At 35.2% G+C, this 25,521-nt stretch overlaps 1 protein-coding gene across 1 annotated transcript in view; it reads left to right on the top strand.

Annotated features, from left to right (window-relative positions):
- Positions 1–522: 522 nt before the first annotated feature.
- Positions 523–25,521, top strand: part of LOC140664752 (protein Fe65 homolog) — a 143,414-nt gene continuing 118,415 nt past the window's right edge. The window contains exons 1-2 of the mRNA XM_072890194.1: positions 523–855; positions 22,158–22,214. The gene's annotated coding sequence lies outside the window, so the exon portion shown is untranslated. The remainder of the gene's footprint in view (positions 856–22,157; positions 22,215–25,521) is intronic.

The raw sequence follows: 25,521 nt of genomic DNA, 5'->3' as shown, positions 1-25,521 counted from the left end.
TATAAACTAGATTCGCGGTTTCTTCAAAGAAACCTATGATTACATAATTTTCTGCAGTGTAATTCCTTTGATCGAGGATGTAGGAATTTAACTCAGATTTCAGCACTTTATTTTATATTATATAACATGAGATATAAATGAAATTTTAAAAAATCACGCACGTCTTAAATTAAATTTAAATTATTTTGTTTTATGTAAATAAAATAATGTATACATTTGAAGATTTAATTACACAAAAATAATAAAATTATCGCGTTTATCTGCTTTTTATTTCTAAACATTTTTAAATGATTACTTTTATATATTTTTCGACTTTTTCCCAAAATGCGGACGGAAAGAATGACATTTAAAGGTACCTATGTGCGCGTTCTTGAACGACGTTCCTGAACGTTACCAGATGGGGGTAAGGGATTGCTACTGCCATCAACCAATGAGGGGTTGCGCGCGCGCAAAAGAGCAAGAGAGAGGGACTTGCAGGGGGTTGCAGGAACACGGTGGCGTTGTCGCTTGGCAGCGCCGCGACGCCCTCGACGCGAACTAGACGACCCTCTGTGCACGACACCCCTAGACCACCACAGCGTTTCTAACCTCACCACCCTTGCGCACCACCCGTTCGTGTTTGCGTGACGTGTGTATTCTGTGGCGCGCTGCGTTATATCGTTTCCCTCCTCGTTCTACGGCGCAGTTCGCGCGTTATCCTTGTTCCGAAAGGTTCGATGCAACCAGGTGCAACGGTAGAACAGTGAGGGCCAAAGAGGTGCGAGAGAGAAAAAGAGAAACAGTAGGGGGAGAAGCCAGCTGGCTCCAGGTTGCTCGCGGGAGTCCTCGAGGGTGGAAACCGTATCGGATATAGTTGTAAGTATTTTTTGTCCTTACATATTTTTTTGAAGAACGAAGGGATTGTCCGGGAGTTTGTGGAACGACTTTTGACCGATATCATCGATGACACGGTTTTGTGAGTATTCTCGTAAGGGATGGCACTCGATCAACTCCTTCGATTTTCATGCTATACACTGCCATACATAATATAATGTGATTCGTAATATTGCAATCTGCGACGTTATTTTTTTTATCGCATTTTTTTATATCTTCATATCAGAATTTATTACAAATAAATCCTATTTTACAAAAAAAGTCTAGATTCTCAAATAAAAATATCTTTTCTTTTTCTTCATGTGTAAATATCTTGCTCAAATTATAAATTGCCTGCATTTAATTGGTTTAATTTTATTATAGTGAGAATATATATTTTTGCTCTTCAAATCTTTCATAATACATCGCGAACAACCGTCTCTTAATAATACGAATTTCATTCTCTATATTCGCGCTTTTGAAGCTGTCGGCGCGAGCTTAACGCTTTTTAGGAGAATATTTTCTAGCTATAGTGCGATATAAGTGTGTTCCAGTTATTGCGAAAGGTAATTCTCGTCTATTGTTCTCGCGCACTGCTGATAAGCACGGAGCGTTTTTTTTCTTTTTCTACGTGATGAGAATTCGCGGCCAACAACTGGGCGTTATGATCTAAACTATAAAGACACCCTGTTTTTTACCTTTTTCCTATCGCGTTTTCAAAACGCTCATATAAAAAACTGTAACTATTATTGATATTAAAAAAAATGTAGACAATGTAAAACAAACGCTTTAACTAACAATACCTACCAAATATTAATATTTCTGAAACTCTGGTAAATTATTTTTTTATTGATGTATAAAATCTCACATGCTTGATGTAATTATTATAAATCGTATAAATAAATCTATGTAAAGTTAATATATATATTTTCAGAATTTTTATATAATTGAGAAAATTCTGGCTCTTTTTTCCAAAAAATTTAAAGTTTTTTTAATATATTATTTTAAAGTGGATTTTAATATGTAAAAGATAAACTACTGAAATATGTCAGAATTCTATCGATCCTATTAAAATTTTAAAAATGAGATGCTTAAGAAATCTTATGCAAAAAGAGTGTCACGGTCATTTACAATGAATATCAATTAATCATTGACAGCCTAGAGACTTGTGACTAGCTACAATGCATAAGAATGTGCGAGCAAGAAGTCGGATAGAGAATGCAAAAATATATTTTTCTTGTGACAGATGTCAAAATTCCTGTAATAGTTCTCGCGACTATAGCACAAACGCGAATATAGCACAGGATAATAATAAATCGTAAAGCTTTAATCCAAGATCAATTTCATGCAATATTTAAGAATTGTTCGCGAGAAACAGATAGAGTGAAAAAAGACCAACGCATTTTCTCCTTTCCTTACGTTCCTCGCTTAAAGCTCTGGGGCTTCGTATATCGCTCGTAGATCGAACAATAGTATCGATACAACATACGTGTCACGTTTCTCTTTTCTCGTCGATAAGCTTTTAATTCTCTTGATAGCACGCGCTATCCTAATATTTAAATTATTCTAAGGAAAGAAAAAATAGAGCGTGAGTTCATAAATCAAGATTTGATGTAGATAAATAAACTTTAAAAAAATTTTTAGTTTAAGAACAAACTTAATTTATCTCTCCCCCCTCTCTTCTCCCTCTAATTATTTGTTCTCCGCTGTCAGTGTGAAAATGTAATGTATAATATAATATAAATTTTAATAAAATAAAATTTTTGATTAAATTTCATCAAACGCGATCAAGTAAAATATTGTAAATTTTCAACCGCGCGATTCATTCTTCTGTAACCCCTTTCGTCTAACTTTGAATCAATTTCTGCAACCCTCTGAATTTCTCCATTCATATCTATAAAATTTTTGTCAGTAAAGCAGCACATTTTAGGATCGTAAAAAAACTGAAATAAATAGATCATTTATAAAATGACGAAACGCGAAACCAAGCATAAGCGACAGGAAAACTGGAGATAAGAGAACACAAAAGCCGACAAAGAACGATTTTCCTTTTCCTTTTTCCTATTTCCCTCGTTCTCATTCTTCCGAGGCGTAAAAACGTATGTCTCAAGCAGACACGGTATATTCGCGTGCATTATTATTTTTTTTCCGCGCTTACCCTTCCACCCTCGTAGGTGGCAGTCTTCGCGAATGTTTTTTTCTTCGTTTTGTCCTCGTCCCTTGGTCCTTTGCTGTCGCGTCTACGTTGCTTCTTCCTTTGTCTCCTTGGAAACCTTGCGGTAGTTATGCGACGTTCGGTCGCGGGGGATACCAGGAGTGGAGAAGAGTGCGCGAAGAGGGCGGAGGAGAAAGGACGAGGATACAGTCCCGGAACGTGACTTGGATGCAATATTTAAAAGCAGCACAACGTCAATATTCTCTCTCTTCTCTCCCGGTCTTTCTTGCTGTCTATGTTCCTCCTCCCCAGACCCTTCGAAGCCGAGAAGCGCCGGTTACCGTAATACGGCACTGAATCGGCCCCGTGGTCTGACCTTAACCTGGGATCATCCCCTCGTTCGACGAAGGCTTCCCCGTACGTCGTGCCGTCGATTCCTGAATTTAGTTTCGTCGCTTCGACGTATGGGGAATTTCGACAAGGGCAAGTTCCGGGGCTGACATGCACGAGGGGGAATCCGAGTGTATTTAAGGTCATCATAGATTGTGAATGCGCTTTTTGACTGTCGTGGGCCAAAAGGCTGCTCAAACGTGGTTTCTTGACAAATTGCGTCGCGTTGCGTATCACCAAATGTCGTTTTACCGCGAGCAATCTCTAGCAGCTATGACTTTCAGTCAAAGCTGTCATTAGCAAATGTAAACGAGATTATATAATAATAATTTTAAAAAAGTTATGAGACATGTACATAGTAAAGAAAATCTAAGTTTATTTATAAAATTTTTTTCTTGCGCAATATCATTACAGAATGGTTTAAAAAAATACGGAAATTAAAATCATTATACCACAAATTACGCAAAAATTGAAGACATGATGTAGCCATCAATGATACCGCGAGTACACGAATATTTTATCATTTTCTGATATACCTCTATAATTTATTGCTAATGCCTTCCTGTACGACCGGAAAATCATCTTCATTCCCTTCTATAAGCAACGAGTTCAGAGAAACGAATGAGAAACCGGTAAAGAGAGAGGAAAATGTACGAGCGATGATATAAAACGGCGAGAAAATGCAGGAAGTTATGACAATTATGAGAGGAGGCAGGGGAGAAAGACGCGTCTAGTTGTGCGACAGCTCGTGAAATGAAATCGGGACGGAGGACGATCGTTTATAAGTTCGACAGATGGAATTCTTCCTTCCCTCATCGTTTTCCCCCTATCATCGCGCCACTCTCTTACATCGACAAACGCCTCTCTAAAATCTAATTAGAATGTCTGACAAGAAAAAAGCGGATATTCCGCAAATTCCTCTTGACACATTTGGTCATCGATAATATATTTGCTTTTTGCTGAATCATACTGAATCATGCTGAATCAGCTGGATTTGATTATCGAAATTATTTACTTCAATATTCAAAAATAACTCGGTATATTCATCATTTGTGTTAATTGAAAATAAATATAAATTTTATCGAACAAGAGAACACATCTTTCAATCTTATAAAAATATCTTTTTAATAGATATTCTTTCGTTTTTATTTTGATAAATAAAGATAGACAGATATTAACTTGGAAGAAACAGGCGATTCTCCTTTCATTCGCCAACTCTTCGCACTTCAAACTCGGAAGCCTTTGATAGTGGAAGGAAGAACACGTCTCAGCGTGTCCTTGCTTCTCCAGTAAATTCACGAGGCAATACAAAGTAGCGTATGCGGGTCACGTTAATATTGCGTAAGAGTCTCTTCTCTTAGAAACAAAATAAAATAGCATATTATCCATTATTCGAAGAGAAGAGTTATGATCGCGTAGTCAAGGTTGACACGACCTAATTAAGAGAAAACTATATAAAGTTTCCCATACTGTTAGATTTTCACAATATTCTCTTTATTAATTATGCTCTCATCTCATCCTCTATAATATTTTATTCCGTTACTTTAATATATTCAAGCATAATTTAGTTTTTATAGAAGATTTATTAAGTTAATTTAATGACATTAAGCTAGAATTTTGTTATTCGAAATATTAAAATTAGAAACATTTGCCGAAAAAAGATTTACATAAAAGTTTCTTAACGTATGAATTCATAACTTTCTTCGTCACATTGTCGTAAAAATTTCGCTTATAAATTTAGATGCTAAGGTAGATTTTTTCAAAGATCAACTTCATGTAATTTCATTAGAAATTTACGTAACAAGAATGTAATTAATCCATTGATTTAAAAGATCCTCGAGAAATGATAGCAACTAGCTTAATGTATAATTTTATGCGAAATTTGTTGAGTAACAGAAAATTAAAATTTATTTATGACTGTAATAATTATTCATTCGTATCTCAAAACTGAGCAAATTATTTTCATCCATATATTTAGTTAAATTAACTTAATTGCTGTGTCAGCTCTGATTCGATAAAAATTTGTGAGAGATTTTTTTAAATAAAAATTTCTTATTTTTCTTTGTGAAATTTTTAATATTTAGTTGGCAAAGAAAATGCTTTTAAAAGTAATATATTTCTGTATTAGACAAATAAATCTGTCTTTGCGAAAGCAGATGTAAAGTAATTAATTGATCATAAGTTTTATTATCACAATAAATTGTCGCAGATCCTGACTTGAATTAGAATATCCTTTTACAGCTGATTAGAGCCGATTAAAGTAAATATTTAACTCGCTCTGCGTCGTGGGTTAATCACTAAGTAAGGTTGCATAAAGGGGCTGCTGTAACGCAAACCCCCCCCGTCGACTCGCGACGGGAGCTGAATTTATGGCGGACATTGCGAGACTCGCCTTCTCGGAATTCGCAAAATTTAAAGGCTTATTCCTTTAGCAAAAGCAACGGACCGAACAAAAAACAACGAGAAGAACAGGAGAAAAGACAAAGGTGCTGAAACGCTAACATTCCCTTCTCACCCCCTTCCATAGCAACTCGCTATTGTACGTTGACTTGCAGGGCAATGCCTTATCTGAAATTTCATCCGTGAAAGAAATTCTTTACCTTTGACGAGAACCGCATATATGTTTTGCGAATGCTGTCGTTTCATCTAGAAAATTTGTGATGTCACGTGAGATATGATTCACTCGTATTTTATAAATGTAAAATGTAGATATAGAGATATTTTTGAGATTTATCTCCCGATGTATATTTTAAAAATTAATATCAGTAAGAGATTTACATGAATAAATTAAGACTTTTTTTATAATTATTAATTTTTTTGCGTCTCAGCGCATTGTCTTTGCAAAAGCAACCTTTCTCTAAAAATTATGTCGACTTAAACTCTCCGGCTTATTGCGGCGTCTTAAAGTAAAGTTACCAAAGCTTAGGACACATCTTGTATGACAATTTGCATGAGTAGACAATACAGGCGGTGACATAAAAAAAAAGATGTTACCAACCAGCTGTTCCACCATTCAGACGCCATGGTCTGTCGGAGTTTCTCTCCTCTGTGTCCTCCTTTTCTCCTTGGTTTCGCACTCGCGCCCTTGCCCTTGACTTTCTCACCCTCTGCCGTCCCTTTGAGACACCACTACCTTATCTCGCGCTTAATTCGCAAAGGAAACGGTCGATGAAGGGCGTGTCTGCTGCGCCTGGAAATTCGGTGGAAAAGTAGCGGGGGGCAAAGGGCAGAAGCCAACGGTGGAGGATGCGAGATGATTTCAAATGTTATGCGTTTTTTTAATCAAATCTTTATACCCCGCGTTCCTACACAGGAACATGATAACGTTCGGCGCGAGTTTTATATTCTTAATATACAGGCGACGTAAATTTCCCTTTCTTCGATCTTAGAGACCTTTCGCATTCCGCGTGTCTGTCCTTCGACTATCCATATCTCCTCGCAATACCCGCATCTTCAGTTATTGCTGCGATGTCTGTTCATTTTTTCTCGTGTCTCGACTCAACCTTGAACCCTACAAGGTCGCGTCTTGAGGGGCGATGCTGTCAGAAATTCTTCATCGAAAGATGGCATACCGTACGTTATGTAATAACAAATAAATTATGTTCGAATATGCTTTTCACTCTTTTTATCACGATTCATCAAAGATATATTTTATTTTAGTCTATTAAAAGTTTTTTTATAAAATACGATACATATATTTTGAAAGTTCTTTAAATTTATTTCCGGAATACTTCTCACCTTTACATAAAGAAAATTATAGCCCCGTCAAAAGTTATCTGATTGCGAACCTTTCTCGGTGCTATAAATATCCAGTAATTTAATTTCGCTCAGAACGTTTGTCGGAAAGTTTCGTATCATGTTTCCTAGATTTCCTTTCCCAACTGAAAAGACGGTTTTTCTCGCTCTCTGAAGATATTTAACATTTAATATGCAAAGTTTTTCTTTGATTTTACATCGATTTTATTTCAATTAAAATAATCTTGTAAACTATTGAAATTACAATTAACAATTAAAATGCTAAATCCATTAGCAAAATACATATACATTATTCTCGTCATTACTAATGAATTAATTACTCTCTAGTTATTAATATACAAGTTTCTCTCTAGTTATTGACATAGTATAACTACTCTAGAACATGCTTCCATTCCCTTTATCTCAGAAATATCTATCACTTCGACAGCAAATAGATATCTATCGTTATTTGTATAAATTGCTACGCGTATTCACACTGATCATTTTTAAGGAACAATTAATAATAAGAGTAGTAAGTATATATTCCAGGTACATAAGGCTACTTGCTTTGAATACGGGATCGTTCGATAACGAAGCTATAAGGATGCCAAAGGATTGGCTGGAGTCATAGGTTTGCGATTAATTCCGGTTGCAACATGCGCGCACTTGGTTACTCCATCTTAGAGGAACCTAATTTACTGAGCGAACTACAGGTCGTAGCGAAACTTGGCGCTCGCAAAAGGCGACGCTTGCTGATATCAACTTCCTCAAATTGATGACCCTATGGCAATATCTACGTTAATAGACTAAGCTTGTTAAATTATACGAATAGTTGCAAAAGCAGTAAAAAAGATAGTTAGAATTCAAAGACTCATAACAAATGTAAATTAAAAAATCGCTCCGTATATACATCACAATTAGATATAATTAAATTAGAATAATAGAAATAAATTCTTATTATTAAAGAATTTCAATTTAATTTTTTACATAAACACTTCAAAAGTTTGCCAAAATTGTTAATTCGACATCCTTTACTCTTATCTTGTTGGAACTGAACTCTTCATTTGAATGTCAATTTCGTAATCATTCAAACTTACAGCTAAACCAGAGCTTGAGATGCTTCGCAAATAACGCGTCTGCTCACAGTTGTATCGTACAGGCGAAGTAACAAAGCAAGTCTCCCGAGAACTTTCGATGTGAAAATTCAATTTCCATTGCGAGGTTTGCGCGACGTCTCGCGATCTTTTTTCCTCCCTTCATGCTCTCTATCTTTCTGTTTCTTTCTCGTGTCTTCGTTGCTAGCTATTCGCCTTTTTTCGCGGATCTTATCTCGCCCTGGAGACATAGAATACCAAGACAGGCGATTTCTACCTCTTTTTCTTCTCACGCGTGAAGAATAACAAGGCGAGAGGAGAAGCAAAGGGCGAACTGGAAAACATAACTTCCTTTCTGTGAACATTTCGTACCCGGAGATCGCGCTGATTCTTAGAGAAAACGATCGTCACATTGAAGTCTTGTACGAGAATTCATGCGGAATAATAGAACACGCAAGGATGATTATAATTTTATCCACCAGTATCTTGTTTAATTTATCGGATATAAAAGAAAATCTTACAAATAAGAAATGTAATTTACTTATCGAAACATTTAAAAAATATAATTTTTGTATTATTATCAAGTATTTATTGATATACTTTATACATATTTAATGATATTTATTAATATTTATTATTAATGGTCTCCTCATCGTAAATCGTAGTTGTAATTTTTGTTTAGTAAGTCCACGTTTGTATTTTTGTCTATATCATATTGAGACATAAATCATTTCTTTAGATCTGCGGAAAGTCGAGCCGAATCTTTCTTTTACTACAATCAATTCTCGCACGATGACACATATGTTCCTATACCTATTTTTGTCCCTCCATTCGTTCTCATCTCACTATATTGCGGCTTGTATTGCACGCCCTCCAAACGCGATATTAAAGACCGTGCTCTTCTATCGCAATGCTGTATCTTTGCAATTGACTAGGGTAGAAACGCTTGCAGTTGCAAGTGTGAAAGTAAGTACACATGTAACACGTAATACGTGAGTATTATATGTGTTAGTGCGTTTTTTTCATCACAAATTTTTTTAACCATTTCAACAAAGTTGACTCTTTCTTAAGAAATTTAATCAAAATTGGGAAATCTTTTCTTAATTTTATTTATATGATAAATAACGTTAAAATTTAAATTTTATTAAAACAAGACTATATTAACTGTTTGGACCTTGAAAATTATTTCTAAGAAAGAAACTGTCAATTTATAGATAATTTTGAAAGAAAAAATCTAATCTAAATTACTTGAAAAATCTAAGAATAGCAAGACAATATACTGTATACATATATGTATGAGGATATATATGCGGTGTACACATACATAATGATGTAAGAGGATATTCTGTGCTGTATATATATAATATTACTTTTTATGTTCCATGAAGATTGTAAAGATACCGAACACTGCGTCTCATTGTTAGTCTATTTTTTCTCCTTGCTTATTAAATCCAAAACCGAATCCATATGCTATACGTGTTTCTCTCTTTTACGTCTATCTCTGAGATCGATCGTTTCATTTATTAGTTAGATACAAGAAGCTGGGAGAAAGGAAAACCGGAACTTGATGGAGTTCGAAGTAAATCTACGTTCTTTGTAACTGAAAGGAAATGAGAAGAGACAGAGAAAGAGACGTCTCGTCGAGTAAATCAATTAACCGAATTAGATTAACTGATTTTAGAAATGCTTTTAGATAGCCAACGAAACATGAGGCACTTAACTCACACAATTCTGGTTTGATTTTGAAGAACCGTAAAGATTGGAGAATAATTATTTTTTAATTATTATATGATGTTAAATAATATTATATAATATTAAACTCTAGTATATTATTTTTTTATTTAAATTTAAGTTAAATATTATTTTTATTTAAGCAATCCGTTAAACTTTTATAATTTTAATCATTTCTCGATTAAATTTATTTATCAAAAACACATGTAGAGATATATTTATAAAAAAATATTTATTAATAGTGTTAATTTCAAGATATTTTATATTTAATATAATTTCAAGATAACAGTGCGAAGATAATTTCTCTGAGAATCAAGCCCAGCAATTAAACCGATTAAATTAGCCTTTTCGGCTTTTCATTATCGAAATAAAAGTGCGTTTTATACCATTCGCGCTGTTTCTCTTCTTGTCATGACACCCAAGTAATCCGCTTTCACGTACAACTTCTATCGATGTGTACTCAAAAGCACTTTTGCGGCGAGCAACCAGTTCGCCTGGTTGCTGGAAGACAGATGGACGGCGGGCGGCGCTTTATCGGTCAGGAAACACCAGCAAGTCGTGCATTGTGACCGGTCGAGATTAGAACCATTGTTTTCGCGCTTGCCCGGCCTGAATAGCGTTCCTACAGCGAGAACGAGAACGAGGGACGGGAACGCGCAGGAATATAGAAGAACTCATTTCGACGCCACCCTTGTTCGTTCACAGCACGTAACGGACGTGTGTGTGTGCGAGCTTTATTAATTTCCGGAAATTGAGGGCCGTATCTATCGTCGAACGTAGGATCGATCCTCTCAACGTCACATGATCGAATCGCTCTTCCTGTTTGTCTCTGTCCCTCTTCTCTCTTTTCCTCTTTCCCCTTCCTCCTCTGTCTCTTTCGCCCTCTCGATATAGTGATAACTTTCACACGTCAAAAGCTACATTAGATCGCAATGAAAAAAAACAGAACAAAAAATAATTCAATTGTAAAAGCATCCTATCGTTGTTTAGGAATGCTTTATCTTTTCGACTAATAATTGTTATATGTTTGGTATTATGATATTCCGAATATAAAAATAAAAAATATAGCAATCGATAGCGTTCTTTTATAATCCATATCACGATATTGCATCATGCAATGTTTCATTCAATGATTCCCAATGTTGCACTTATTCGGCACAAATAACGAAAAAGTTGAAGAAGAAAATTAAACTCGCAATGACTGATGCTATTCGATCGATGTTACAGGTCGAGGATGTTTGCTCATATAGTTGTGAGAACGAATGTGTTTTCCGAGAAGAAATCGAACTTTTCCAGAATGAAATGGAATAATAAAAGCCGCACACACACGCACACATATGCACACGCACGCACAAAATTCCGTTCTATTTGCGTTTCTAAATTCGACAAAGTTCGTTAACCGGTATTCTGTGCCGCGAGGCTTTGTGTACCTCGGAGAACAATTTCTAATTTTCTGTTACAACAGCCTGGGTTCCATTGACACGAAGAGAAAGCTTCTACGAGGGTGCATGCTTTAATCCCGTGGAGTTTTTGAGAGAGAAAGAGTCTCTTCATTAAAAAGTAATGTTTCATTAACTCAAATTTTACGGAATAATTGTTTGTCGAATACGTGCAACTTTGTACTTTTCTTCTCATGTGGGTAAACTACATTCTTTCTGTTAGACTACATTCATTAGTCGTTAAAATCCAGTTATTGTTCCGCGTATAAATTGTCATACGTCGAGTAGGTGGATTTAATTTCCGTTAATAGAATGTTACGCTTATAAAAACAAAGCTTTATATTTGATTTATATGTGATTTTTAAATGATATTTGAATACAAATGCTACATAAAGTTCAGAGGAGAAAGTTATTCATACTAACTGTCAATGCAAATAGAAAATTACATCATGAAGATTTTTCCCTCTTTTCTCTTATATTATAATAATAATTTTATTATAACTATAATGTTTTATATGCTTTATATAAAATAATATTATACATTATACATCTTAATTATTATAATTATTATTATTATAAATATTAGAATATGAAAGTATCAAAATGTGAAAAAGAGGAGAAATAAACGAATGCAATAAAAAGAGAAGATATTTGTGCGTTAGTGTTTTTGCTTTTCCTCGCGAAAAGCGTCCAGTCGGAGTGAATGGCACTATCTGCCTCTCCTCGTCTCAAAAGCTTTTGATACCTCGCAGGGGTCGCGTTTTGTTCCTATTTTTTAACCGCCCTTGTATTAATCCCATCTGCCGAGCTTTTCACATAAATTACGTTATATGCGAAAAAGTATTTTAGATTTCAAAATTGATATTTACGCGTGATATTGATGTGAAAATTTCTCGCTGTATCGGAGATACGTCATAGTGTGAGGTACATTAACCCTTTTTTTTCCATGTTCGTTCCAGTTTCACTCGCGGGAATTTGTCGAGCGAGAATCCTCGTAAATTGCACAGTATACGTTGATAACATTTTATGGGAATAATGGTGATTTATCTAGCCGCATAATTCTCTCGAAATACACACCGGTGTAATGTATGGATGGATAAAACGATTTAAACCATGCTCGAATGTCGCGATTTTATGAGATCTGATATTACGATAAAAATGTTTAGCGATACTTGGTTATCACCAACCGTTTGAACAGCGATTCGCGACACGTGTTACTCGTGCATCTCCATTCCAATGAGATATCTTTATTGCATTAGAATATCTCGCATTTAATCGCATACGAAATAATCAAGTGATTCGAGTTACATTAATGCTATTTATAACACGAAAATGCACTAAATAAAAAAAATATATATGTACAGTAAATATTTATATATATATCATTTACAATCATAAAACATAATTATATATATTTCCAAAATATTAAAAAATGTTAATTTTTATATCTACAAGTATATTAAAAAAATTGAAATTATGAAGATGCACACAGGCTCGCAAACAGCTACAAACTAACAGCTAAAATAAATAAAGTAAAATAAATCGATACAGTTTCTATTTTAACGTTCTCTAATTCAGTTATCCACATAATTCTTTTCCCATAGCTTCTCTCTTTAATCGTTGAGATTGCTTTTCTCTTTCTATGATAGAAGAAAAATAAAATAAAATCCGCGTGTCAGGCTTTCAACGCCTTCACTTGGTGATACCTTCCGCAGTCATGTCATTATCTGGAACGCGTGTCGAGAGTCGCTGAGAAGGATTATAATAGAAATGCTCTCGTATGTGTGTGTATTACATGTATTTGTAACCAAGAACGAGAACGAAAAGTAAGTGTGTACGGAGAAAAGTGAGAGAGAGAGAAAGAGAGAGAGGACGATACATAAAATGCCATAGAAGAGAGGCCGAAGAGAAGGATGTACGGAACTAAAAGGAGAGAGGAAGAGAAATGCTCTCGCGAGGGTGGTGTTACCCCCTAATTGCATGCCAGACAGCGACTGCATCTTTCATTCCCTTTCCCCTGTTCTTTTTCTCTTTTTCATTCTCTTTCTCTTCTCTCGTAGCTTCATCCTTTTCCACCTCTGGCAGCAGTATTTTGCGAGCTACCCGTCCCCACGACCACGGCACGCCAGTCCGGAAACGTGGCATAAGAAACGTTATTGCGCCACTCCGCAGTTTCCTGGTATACGAGGTTGTCCTTCGTCCCTCCTCCTCTTCTCCACCTCCCGTTTTCATTTCGGCCGCCTCTGGACCGACGACGTGCATCCGGAAGAGGCATCGGACAGAGTGTATTACACGCCAAGTTTATAAGGTACCTATATACCTGTGTCCTTTCAAGTAGATCTTGCTTGAAATATAGCAAAAGTATCGTTTTCAACCATGAATATACCGTATTTACACGTAATAACGGCTACTAACTATTAAACACTGATGGAAAATTGAGCTTTCGGCTAGAAAACAATTTATACAAACTGATTCTTCGTGCATGAATCTTTTCCAATACGCAATCTTACGCAATACGTAATAACGAATCAATTCGATTATTCGAGTCAGCTGATTTTTAGATATATTTTCCAACAAAAATCTTGTAGCATAGGCAATGTGAATTTAATTAAATATTTTTGGTTGATAAAGAGATAAGACTTGAAAATATTGGCGTAAATTATATAAAATAACGAAGAGTTTTTACAATATTTTGACACGCGAGCACGGCGAAAGCTAGCAAGATTGTCGTTTTGATCCTAGCAGCGGCAGTGACGGCGGTCGCGAGTCCTATACCTGTTGATCCCTCGTCGACGAACCTAACCCCCGTCTACATCCCCCGTGTCGGGGCCCGGCGCGGGCAAAAGAGCAGGGTAAATAACTGTCGGCGGAACGGCCCGGAATTATGCTGGCCGCTCTCAAAGAGCGATAAAATAAATCATGCTTCGCGAGGACACGCGCGTTGCGGCTGTATCCACCTATCTCATCTACTCGCGCAATATCCCGTCGGCTTCGTAGTGGATAAGGGTGACGAAGGCGGCCGGTGGCGTCCCTCGGGAAATCAGAGAAAGATGCACTGCGACTCAGAGGGGTCCATGATGTCCCCTCACCCGTCGTCTCTTTCTTACTCATCCTCCCATCCTCGTACCTTTTCGCGACGCGCATTCGCGCATTCTTCGACTTTTTCTTGTCTTTAGACGCTCGAACACGGGATGGATCGGTTCGACAAGGAACATCGAGAACGAGAGGGTGGAAAAAGAAGAAAAAGAAAAGAAAAAGAATAGGAGCTTTTGCTGAGGAAGTGGATGCGTCATGCTGCAATGCTTTGGCGGCGCCGCGTTAAATTGAGTTTCTCACATAATTCGCTAGAGAGTTCACCGTTAAATTCGGTTATTGGATGCGCAATTGCGACTAGAATGCGATATAAATTGCGATGAAAAAGGAAGATGACTTTTAGATTATCTCATTGACACGAGTTCTTTTCAGTTAAATTCTTTACGTTTATTTTGTATATATGTACACATCAATATAATTCGTAGTTATCGATAATTTTATTAAATATTTATAATTTATCAAATATAATTCGCAGTTATTGATAATTCGATTCTGATGAAAATTAATCTATGAGTAATTCATGTTACTGTAAATTGCTGTAATAAATAATATAATCGCGATTGAAATGAGACGTTTAATCGAATGTTTTATTTAAAATTTGCTTTGTTTAAATTTTATATTTCTGCAGTAATTCAAAAGATAATAAAATTATATTTAATAGGTTTATAAGGCAAAAATAAAATTAAAGGAATGATATCCAAGCCGCTCTTTTATGCGCTAACTGCTTACGTAAAAAGTAAAATTGGCTTAAGATTATTCTGTTCTCAAAAGACAGAGAATGACATTTTATTCAAAATTCCATACTTTTTCGATAAGCTTTCAAAGCAGAATTGATATAATATTAGACCAGGATAAATCAAGAAGAAATCAAGCAGAATTTTTCCAATGAAAAAATTATTTTAGTACATTTCTCGGCAGCCTTTATTTTTTTATTATTGTATTTTATGAGTGCACACAAAAATGTGTGGAATTATTGAAAATAAAACAAATACACAATAAATATATTGTATTTCTTAAACTGTGAATCAGTGACACAAAACTTTATCCAAGATCAGTGATTGTTTTTCAATAACATTTTAGAATCATGATAAAAATAATAATTGTATTTGCAAGTTAAAACTTTTAAAACTTTTTCTATTTATCTTGGATTATTATTTTCTGCGAGAAATCCTCATACATATACAAATATTTTAAATAAAACATGTATAACCGGTATTGAAAATCAGAATTATATATATAATATTTTTTTTATTCTAACAATAAAATGTGATCAATTCACAAAACATGAATAAAATTCTTGGTAAAAAATTTAGATATTTTTTTAATAAAATATACTGCTATAAATTTATCTCACATATGATATTATAGGACGCATGTTAAAATATCACTGATTGAAACAACCACTATTACTAATTAATTCTTCTAGTGAGACTTCACTGATTTACAGTGCTATATTTACAACTGAGAACATTAAAGATCATCAGATTCACTACTTTTTATAATACACTGACAATGAGTCTACCGAGACAATAAATTTATCCTTATTGTATCTGTACTCACCAATCAATGTATCGCCGTTGTATTTGTATTCCTCATTGACGGCTGCATTGCTCTCCGAATATTTCCACGCAGGAATCTACATTGATAGAAAAACAAAGTTTTAATTAGAATCAATTTCTTATAGCATTCCCGATATTTTCATACGCAAGATTTACTATTAACGAGTAAAACACGTAGAATATATGGCGCGATTCGCTCGTCATTTCGAAATGACATAAATTTATCACGATTATACGGTTAATCAACATGAATCGACAGTTCTTCAATGGCAAAATTTACTGCTACTAAAATATGCGGGAAAAATATATTAAAACACGCAAAGCTATGACGGCCATTTTGAATATCAAATAACGTAATCGATCCTGTGATATATAATACACTTTGAAAAATATATAAAATATTACTTTCAAAAAGATAATAAGGATGATACCTATCCATTATTCACTATCGTTTGCAGTTACATATAAACATGATGCAATCGTGACGCAATTTTACCCCGATACTTTTTCTCGACACTCCCGAAATGCGCGTATACACAACGATTGATATTCGGCGACTGGCGGAGATACGCGACTGTATTAAAGAGGTTGTAACACGTGCTTATCGCCACGACTTCTGTCAAGGTTAAAGCGTTCACTGATCGCGAGCCGTGTATTGATTAAACATCGCTATTATTCGTGAGGCACTCACTCTCGACGTAATTACTTGATACTCGCTCCGTATTTTTCCTCTCGAAACTTTCGTACACACGGCGGTCACTTTTCATTGACTAATGAAGACTCGCGCCCGACTATTTTAAAGGAGTATAGTAATAAGGGTTCGTCACGAGTCTTGTTACTAGATTCAAGAAATACCCACTGTCCTGCTCACGTCATAGACATGGTAAAACATAGACTACATATTCTGCATATTTTAGAGTGTATTGCGTGGGATGCTGCTTTCATTTCGAAGCATTTGATAAATCAATTAGAGTGAAGAATCACGTGCACTTCAAAGCAAAAATAAAGTATCAAGTGGAACGCATCTTTAATCACATGTAGTTAGAAAATAAAATTCTTTTTTAGAAAGAAAGCGTAATGTTTGAGATGTCTGTTTATCTTGATAGAGAGGCGCGTAGTTTATTTATATTTACTACATTTATCTCACGTTCGTATATATATTGTCAAATTTATATTAATTCCATTAAACTAAAAATTCGCGTAGTTGTAATAATTGAAATAGCTTTATAATAATACTCTGTTCTATTCTGTAGTGATAAAATTGTATACTTATATAATTCTCTTTTTTCATATTTTTTTTTTTTACATTTTACATATTACATTATAGTTTACATTTTGCACGAATATTGAAAGTTTAAAAAGGATTCGCTCGTTTTTTACTAGTTATTCAAATATGAGTCATTTATAAATTCATTTAGTACTTGCCAAGTTTCTCAAAACGTTTTCCACTTAAACGAATTTCGTCCCGAGAACGAGATTCAATTCAATTTGTCATAAAAGTACGTTCAATCGAAAATATTTCTTGTAATTAAATTCCAAATTAAGTTAAATTTAAAATCAAAATTTAAGTAAAATGTGATACGTTGAGAACGATCGCTCTTTTGTAAATATTTATTAGATAATTCTACTCATTCTATCAAAACAGGAACATTATCAGAATCTTCCGACGATTCAATAGATATTTGCTAATTAATATTGCTTACTTTTCGATTTAATTGTATTAATTATACGTATGTAGCTTTTACAGATTTACAGAAATGTATCGATATCGAGAGCCCGTTCACGATCGAGCTCGTCTCTTAAAGCTCGACAGAGATCAGTCTTAAAGCAGATGCAATACTGTATGTTTATGACGCCACGGGAGCTTCCCTTTCCCTTCGATTCCGGGAATCGCTCGTGCGTATCCTAGTCGAGCTAATTCCAGAAATATAGATCCAGGCTTTTCTGAAATCCTCGAGAACAAACAAACGCGAATGCGCGTAATGTGAATAATGTTATAATGTATAAAATATTATCGGATGATCGTAATTGTGTCTTTTTTTTTTTTTTAATATAACAGTTATAATTGTTTATTAATTATCTCTTACAAAAAATTATTCATTACTCTTTGCTCAATAATCGCTAATATAACATCATATGATATAATGAATATTTACATGTCATAATTGCTCAGCGGTATAAAACGTCCGTAATAGTTACCTTCCTAATATTGAAAGTAAATCAATCGAAAATGAAATATTGTTGACAGTTTTTCCATAATAATTTAAAAATCCCCGACGCGTTTTCCGCGTTCTTTCCGTGCAAGTAAATACGAGTAGAAAGTGTAACATTAAATCGTGCGTTTATTTACATTTATGTAATCGTAATCGACTACGTGATGATGATATACTTGTGAGAATGAATGAAATTTTTTAAAGTAATAAACACTTTATATTATATTTTCTATTAAGTCACGTTCACACACATATACACATAAAACACGAAATATGCGAAGTGCGCATAAAATCGCAGGTTACATACATTGCGTGCGATAAATTGATAGCACTAGACAAAAATGAAAAATGTAATATCACTTAAGCTGAATAGTACAAAAATATTGCTCATTCAATTTTTATATATTGCATACATTTTTTAATTTTGTATGTTACATATTTTATATATATATATATATATATATATATATATATATATATATATACACACATATATATTATTAACATACATACTTATGTGCGTAAACTGTGATTAAATTGTTTATCACAATTATATAAATTTATTAAATAGAGATATTTAATATAATATATAACTTTATTGCAATAATTGCATAATAAAATTAATCATTTTATTACATTTTAAAAGCCATTGTATATAAAAAAACGTTCAACTGTTTTAGTTATTTATTTATTATTAATTAATTATTTGTCGTTTGTGTTTTGTCTCTCCTTCAAGTGCTATGATTTTTAATATAATTAAAATTTAAAAATATTTGGTATCAGAGAGTAATTTTTTAATGTGATTATTAAATTCAAGATATTAATTGTATCAAAATACACAATAAAATAATTAATTTTTAAAAAATATTAATTCAATTAGAATATTAAACATTATTAATTTTAAACATTTTGCGAATATAAAATTCATTGACAACAATTTTATATCAATATTCTTTATTGCCAGTAAATTTCCATTGATACCTCATAAGTCCAAATTAAATCGACATTTAATCCGTCGTAATATTATAAGATTATATACACATAGTATAATATAACTCGAATGAGAGACACGATAACATAATGTAATAAATGTTTCGGTACTCACGCCGCCCATTTTTTTCTTGATTAGCATAATCGTCTTGAGAGTCTATATTAGTTACGTTCCACTTTAATATTCCACCATGTACTTTAATGAACAAGAATAAACCACAGACTGTGGAGTAAACAGAGAAAAGAAATTAATGTCGCGTGCGTGCGATCGCCAGATGAAACGCCATTGGTTGCTTTCGGGAAGCACACTTGGGCTGTTTCCACTAAACGATCGCACTCCTCGCGAGCATTGTTTATCTTTGTTTAATTCTCGGTGAAAAACCAGAATAAAATGATTTCACGAGCTTTGCGGTGTTAAAAGTGGAACGCATCTTTGATTCTACAAGCGCGTCGTACTTTGTAATTGTTGAATTTTCAGTAAATAACAAGTATAAAACAACTAGCGCACAAGCATTGGTAACAATGATGTCAGAAGTCGGATCTTAATAATACACGCACGAAAACATCCCTTCTACAGGTTCACTGGTTGGCGGCAAGGCGGCGTGTTGTTTCAATGCCGCCATCCGCCATTACACTTTCGGGACGACTCGTGGTCGGTCGTGTCACGAACTTTGACTTATTGTGTCAAGGCTTTCTCCGTCTTACGTGTACATATTTTTTCGATCTGAAAGTGATGCTACGCGTATCGGGAGTGACAAATTGGGTCGAATTAACGTACCGCTGTCGCTGAGTGTCGTAGCATTCTTCGAGACTCGCGACCGAGGGCGCGCATATTATCGCGAAATTATCCCGCGTAATTTTTTTTTTTTTTTTTTTCATAAATATATATTGTATATCGAAGCGCGTTGTGTCCAGTGGATATCGGGAGTGTGTGTTTCGCGTTAAAGTACGTTATATCTATGCAATAAGCATGGATAGTACACCGTATAAAGTGCCGGGCGTTCGTGTTAAATAATGATCATTTGGCGCGATCGTTAGCCGCGTTTTCCGTTCGATTGGCGCGGTGAGTGTTGCAGAGAAATTAATAGATGGCGCGTCGTTGGATTTTTTGGTAATTTTATTTTTAATTGTAATTAAAAATTAATTGTTTAAAATAAAAATTAATTGTAATTAAAAAAGTATTTAATTGCATATCTCTTTTACTCAGAATATAAATAATTTGATGAAATTTATTTATTGAATAGTAAATATATAATGAGATAGCTAAACAATTAAAGCAGATCAATTAGCTTTATATTTAATTTAAGATTTATTTGTTTATTATCTTTATTTCGCGCAATTATCAAATAAATCATTAAAAATCACGAATTTTATGCGACAGCGATTAAAATTTTTCTAACAATGTTGCGTACTCAATATTATATATACAAAATAAATATTGACTACGCAACATCGTTAGAAAAATATTTTTATCCCTTCTGCATAAAATTCGTGATTTTTAATGATTTATTTTGATAATCGCGTAAAATAAAGAAAATAGATAAATCTTAAATTAAATATAAAGCTTATATATATATAATGAGATAGCTAGACAATTAAAGCAGATAAGTTTTAGTCAATATTTATTCTATGTATATATATATATACACATCATCGAAAATTTAATACCATATGGTACGCCGTCAAAGTTTCCTCGGCGAGACACACTCGTCTCTCCAGACAACGCGAGAGATGATGTAATGAGATGACAAACCCGCGAAACTCCGGCTGTTCAAACCCGCGGTCAAACGAACATTTGCAACTGCTTTCCGTCGACAACGGTAGCGCGAAAACACTCGACTATTGCTATCCGTGCAGTATGTACCTTCCACGTGGCGAGTCCTTCTGCGTGCGAGGACGAGTCTCGAGGACGTTCTTTCACCGTCTCTACCGGGTGCACATGAAATACATAATGCCGCGAATGTGTACTGCCTGATGGCTGTTACATAGTTTTCTATGTGTGTATGTATGTTGCGTGCGTGTGCGATGCCGAACACGAGAAACCACTCAGGCCAACTCGTCTGGCGTACGTTTGCGGAGACGACTCACTCGTGTGTATATTCATTTTCTCTCTCGCTTCCCTTCTCCCTCTCTCTTTCTCTCCCTTTCCCTCCCTTTTCTTTTTCTCACTTTTGGATCTCCTCGGATTCGCGTACGTAGCGTGACAGAGCCCTGAAATAAAGAGCGTTCTCTCGGACTCGCGTCGTCGAGTACCCTGGAGTTTATCTCATTTTGTCCCTTCGACTTCAGAGTAACCGACATCAGGGGAAATCTTCGTGGATCTTTCTCCCTTAATAAAGATCTTCGTTTGGCACAATAATGAAATCGGAGAATCGATGTTTCGTGTAGAATATCGTTTTTATTAAGCACGGAATGTGTTTGCGTTTTGCTAAATGTTATCGTTTCTTGTTATCTGTCTGTAATTTGTTCAATGATCAACGCGTATTGGAAAATATAAATTATCAATAATTTTGAAAATCTCTTGTATTGTTATTATAAAAATTGACTTAAATTTAATAATTATTATGTCGGATTTTATCTCAAATGTTTTTCTGAACATTTAAAAGATATTTTATGTTTCATTAACTTAAATATTTCTTTTAAAAGCGAGTAAAAAATGAAAAGCAAAATTTAGTAGAGAAATATGTATTTTAAGAAGAGCATCGATTTTATAATATATTTATTAGCAGCAGCAAATATCGAATAAAGAAGTTGCAATTAGCAAACTATTTATCTCTTCGAAGAGATGAGCATCGCGATAGTCCGGCTAATTGCCGAGATTTGTGACTCTGCGTAACCCGAAGTTTCTCTGTGAGAAACGTAGTTTCCGCACGAGTTAAAGGTGTTCTTTTCGTTTTGTGTTCCAGGTATCTTTCGTCTAATGCAGTGGCCTCTCCCGTCCGGCGAACTTTATGAAAACTCCGGTAAGTGTGGCGCAGATTCTCGCAATTTTCCCTCGTTACAGAATGATATATACCAACAGCTTTGCACAGACTAATGGCGAAGTGCTCCCTTCGTTTTCACGCGTCGCGCGCGCAAACTATCGGGAAACTGTTTTGTTTCCTCCGGAAAATAGCTCGGTCTCGCGCGTCGCGATGCATCATACGCGTTATGCAGGAGACAAGGGCGTGAAAGATGATTTTAGACAATTTATACCGGATTCTGACATAGACTGAGTTTTTTACGAAGGACGTATTTTTCTTGCACGATTCAAAATATTTTGTGCAATTTATTTTTTTTTTTTTTTCATGCAACACAAAAGAAAAAAAGATGTGCAATTTATACGTCGGATAAATTTTACACAATTGTTATTTTGCATTTTAAATTTGCATTTTCATACATTGAGATGAGCGCGATTTAACGTTCAGACGCGATAATAAATCAATGATATTCACGCATTACAATAATGACTAACGTGATTTATGATCACTCGCGTATATATCTAACGTGGAGTTTAAGAGGAGACTTCCCAGGATAACTTCTTAGATTAGATTCTCAGGCATGTCGCCAAATTCGCATTCTTGCACGGCCATTAAACGAAGCTCGGCTATATAAGGCACTTTTGATAAAGCCTCGCTACCGTTTCTCCACCTCTAGCTGCCAAAGGCAGCCTCTGGTAATTAAGTCGGGCCCACAGCAACGACGCCTTCCATTGTGCCGGGCAAATGGGCTGTTTAGCCCGGATATATGACTCTATCCCTTGGTTATTGTGCATGTACCGGCGCAATCGATCACCGACCCACATCTCCCGGTTCCTCAATCCCTCCTGCTAATCCCCCTCCTTCTCTTTCTTCGTAGTTTTCCTTTTACATCCTCTTTGCCGACTAGTGGACCAGCTGCTACCCCTTTCTCCAACCTCGAGTATTATCAAAGTTTTGATAGACGTACGAAAACATTTTCTGCCGCGTCGCGATATGTATGTAATTTTAACGGGTCTTGCGAAAACATATTCACGCGAATTGACTTATTTTCGTCTTAAGTTTCGCCGAACGGAAACAGCAAAGCAATATTTTTACATAATTTGTATATTTGTGTCTTTGCAAATATTTTTTACGTACAAGAAACTCGTACAGATTCGACTCTCTTAATGAAATTCGAAACGGACTTGTTCGGGACATAAGCTAGCCTTGTTTAATCGCGCGAGAAGCATCGATATCAGCTTTGCAATATGACATAGTTCAATAGACAGAGGTCGTCGATCGCAAATACGAGTAAACGCGAAATTCGATCTATCATATACGAGAACGTCGGACGGTCGACGTATATCCTCTCCCCTAAGACGCAACGTGAGGGGTGATGGTCGCGAGGAAACGGAACGAAAATATTGTTCCACGAAGAGACATTTCGGCGATGTTACGCGTCCCACTCACTCCCTCGTGAAACGTATCTGACTCGAGGGTGGAAAATCCAGCCGAAACGAATTCGCGAAAATCTTCTCCGGGGAATGGACGTCTCCGAAGCGCGCATCGTCTTCTCCAAGTTTCCTGCGAGAACTCTGACACCGGAGACACTTTAAAAACGTGCCCGGACTACCTGAGAGCAGGTATGCACTCTCGTGATAACGACTCGCTCGTGCTCGAACCGGGAGGGGGGAGGGAGGAAAGAGTGGATTCCTTCATTTTTATTAATACGGAATTACTTCTCCCCCGTCGAATTCATTTCTCTTCGCGAAAAACACGTCGAAAATCGCATTCGTGTCGCGAATAAGATTCATCTTTTCATATGTCCGTTGATGTTTCTGCGTCTTACGAATATGACATAAATCTTGTTACCTGTATAATATTTAATGTAAAATATATTTTATAGTTATAAATCTTGATATATGATAATTTTTAAATATTTTTCGATGATATCAAATGTTTATAATTATATTAATAACGTATTTTAAATCTATGTTATTTAAAAATGTTTTTGATAATTCTTAATTATCTTCTAATGAAGGTAAAAATCTCTTATATATACATACATATAGTTACGGTTTTATAATATTTTATGGTTGAACGACTGAAATATCTCGCAAAGTTGATGGTGCTTGGTCATTAAGCACACAGTCTCTTTCATCACTTGACGAATAATATTATCTCGTCTAGTATGACAAAGACATACGATGTACTGTTACGAATTGTGCGGAAAATCCAGTTTAGACGAAAACTTTTGGGACGACGAACACTCGTGACACATCGCGTATTTTCCGTACGTGACAGGACTGTACGCAACGTGCTTGGTCATGACGCGACGAAAAAGTTTCGGGTAGAGAGGACATTAATTATTATCATTTCTCGTTAACACGAGTGCGATCGACATTGCAAGATGAACGTTGAGCAGTATGCCGTTGATCGTCGTTTCGTCATTAAGCCTCTCTCTCTCCTTTGTCTATCGATCAGATTCGGTCTCAGGAACCACCTGCCGCTTTCAGAGTCAACCTCGTTCCCGGGGAATTACACGATGTTCACAGCAGATGCGCCGATGCATCGGTGAATAATAGCATCCTCCAGGATGCGGAAAGGGTTGTCATGAAATCTTCAAACGATAAATTAATCTGGAGATTAATTAGTGGCAAATAGAACGTACACCCTCGAATCGCATGTATGACATAAATTCGTAATATTTATTACAAAAATAATTTGATGTTTAATTAGAAAAAATGAGAGTAATAAGAGAGTAATAGTGTCGTATAAACCGATGTCTAAATTTATTTCGTAAATAATTATTTTAGATAACAAGTGTAAAAAATAGATTGGACCAAAGCCAGTAAATTTATTCTTATTTAATTTTATTAGATTATATGTTGTAACGGTTTCGAGAAAGAAAATAAAATACGATGCACACAAATGCACGCTTCTGCCTGTCGTTCACATTGGTACAGCGAAACATTTGTCTACTCGGCGTCCTCATGATTTATAGCGGTATTATTCGCACCCCCGGCTACCCTTTCAATAAAATAACATCGATATTCCTCGAGTGGCATTATTGAGACGAATTGTTTTCATCGTATTGCTCCAATGTTGTCTAGAGTACGCAAATTTTTCGTAGTCCGCATTCGTTCGACCGTCATCAATATCCAACAATATTGGCATCTTGTTCATTATTATTCATTACTATTGCCTATAAATGATGCATATATATTCTGAAATGTTTTAGTGCGAAATATATCAAGAACAAATCTCAAAAAATATATACACAATACCAAATAGAGAAAAATATAAATATAAAATTTTAATATGACTATTT

Source organism: Anoplolepis gracilipes, chromosome 4 (genome assembly GCF_047496725.1).
Source record: "Anoplolepis gracilipes chromosome 4, ASM4749672v1, whole genome shotgun sequence".
Taxonomy (NCBI): Eukaryota; Metazoa; Arthropoda; class Insecta; order Hymenoptera; family Formicidae; genus Anoplolepis; species Anoplolepis gracilipes.
This window is presented reverse-complemented; position numbering and strand designations above follow the sequence as displayed.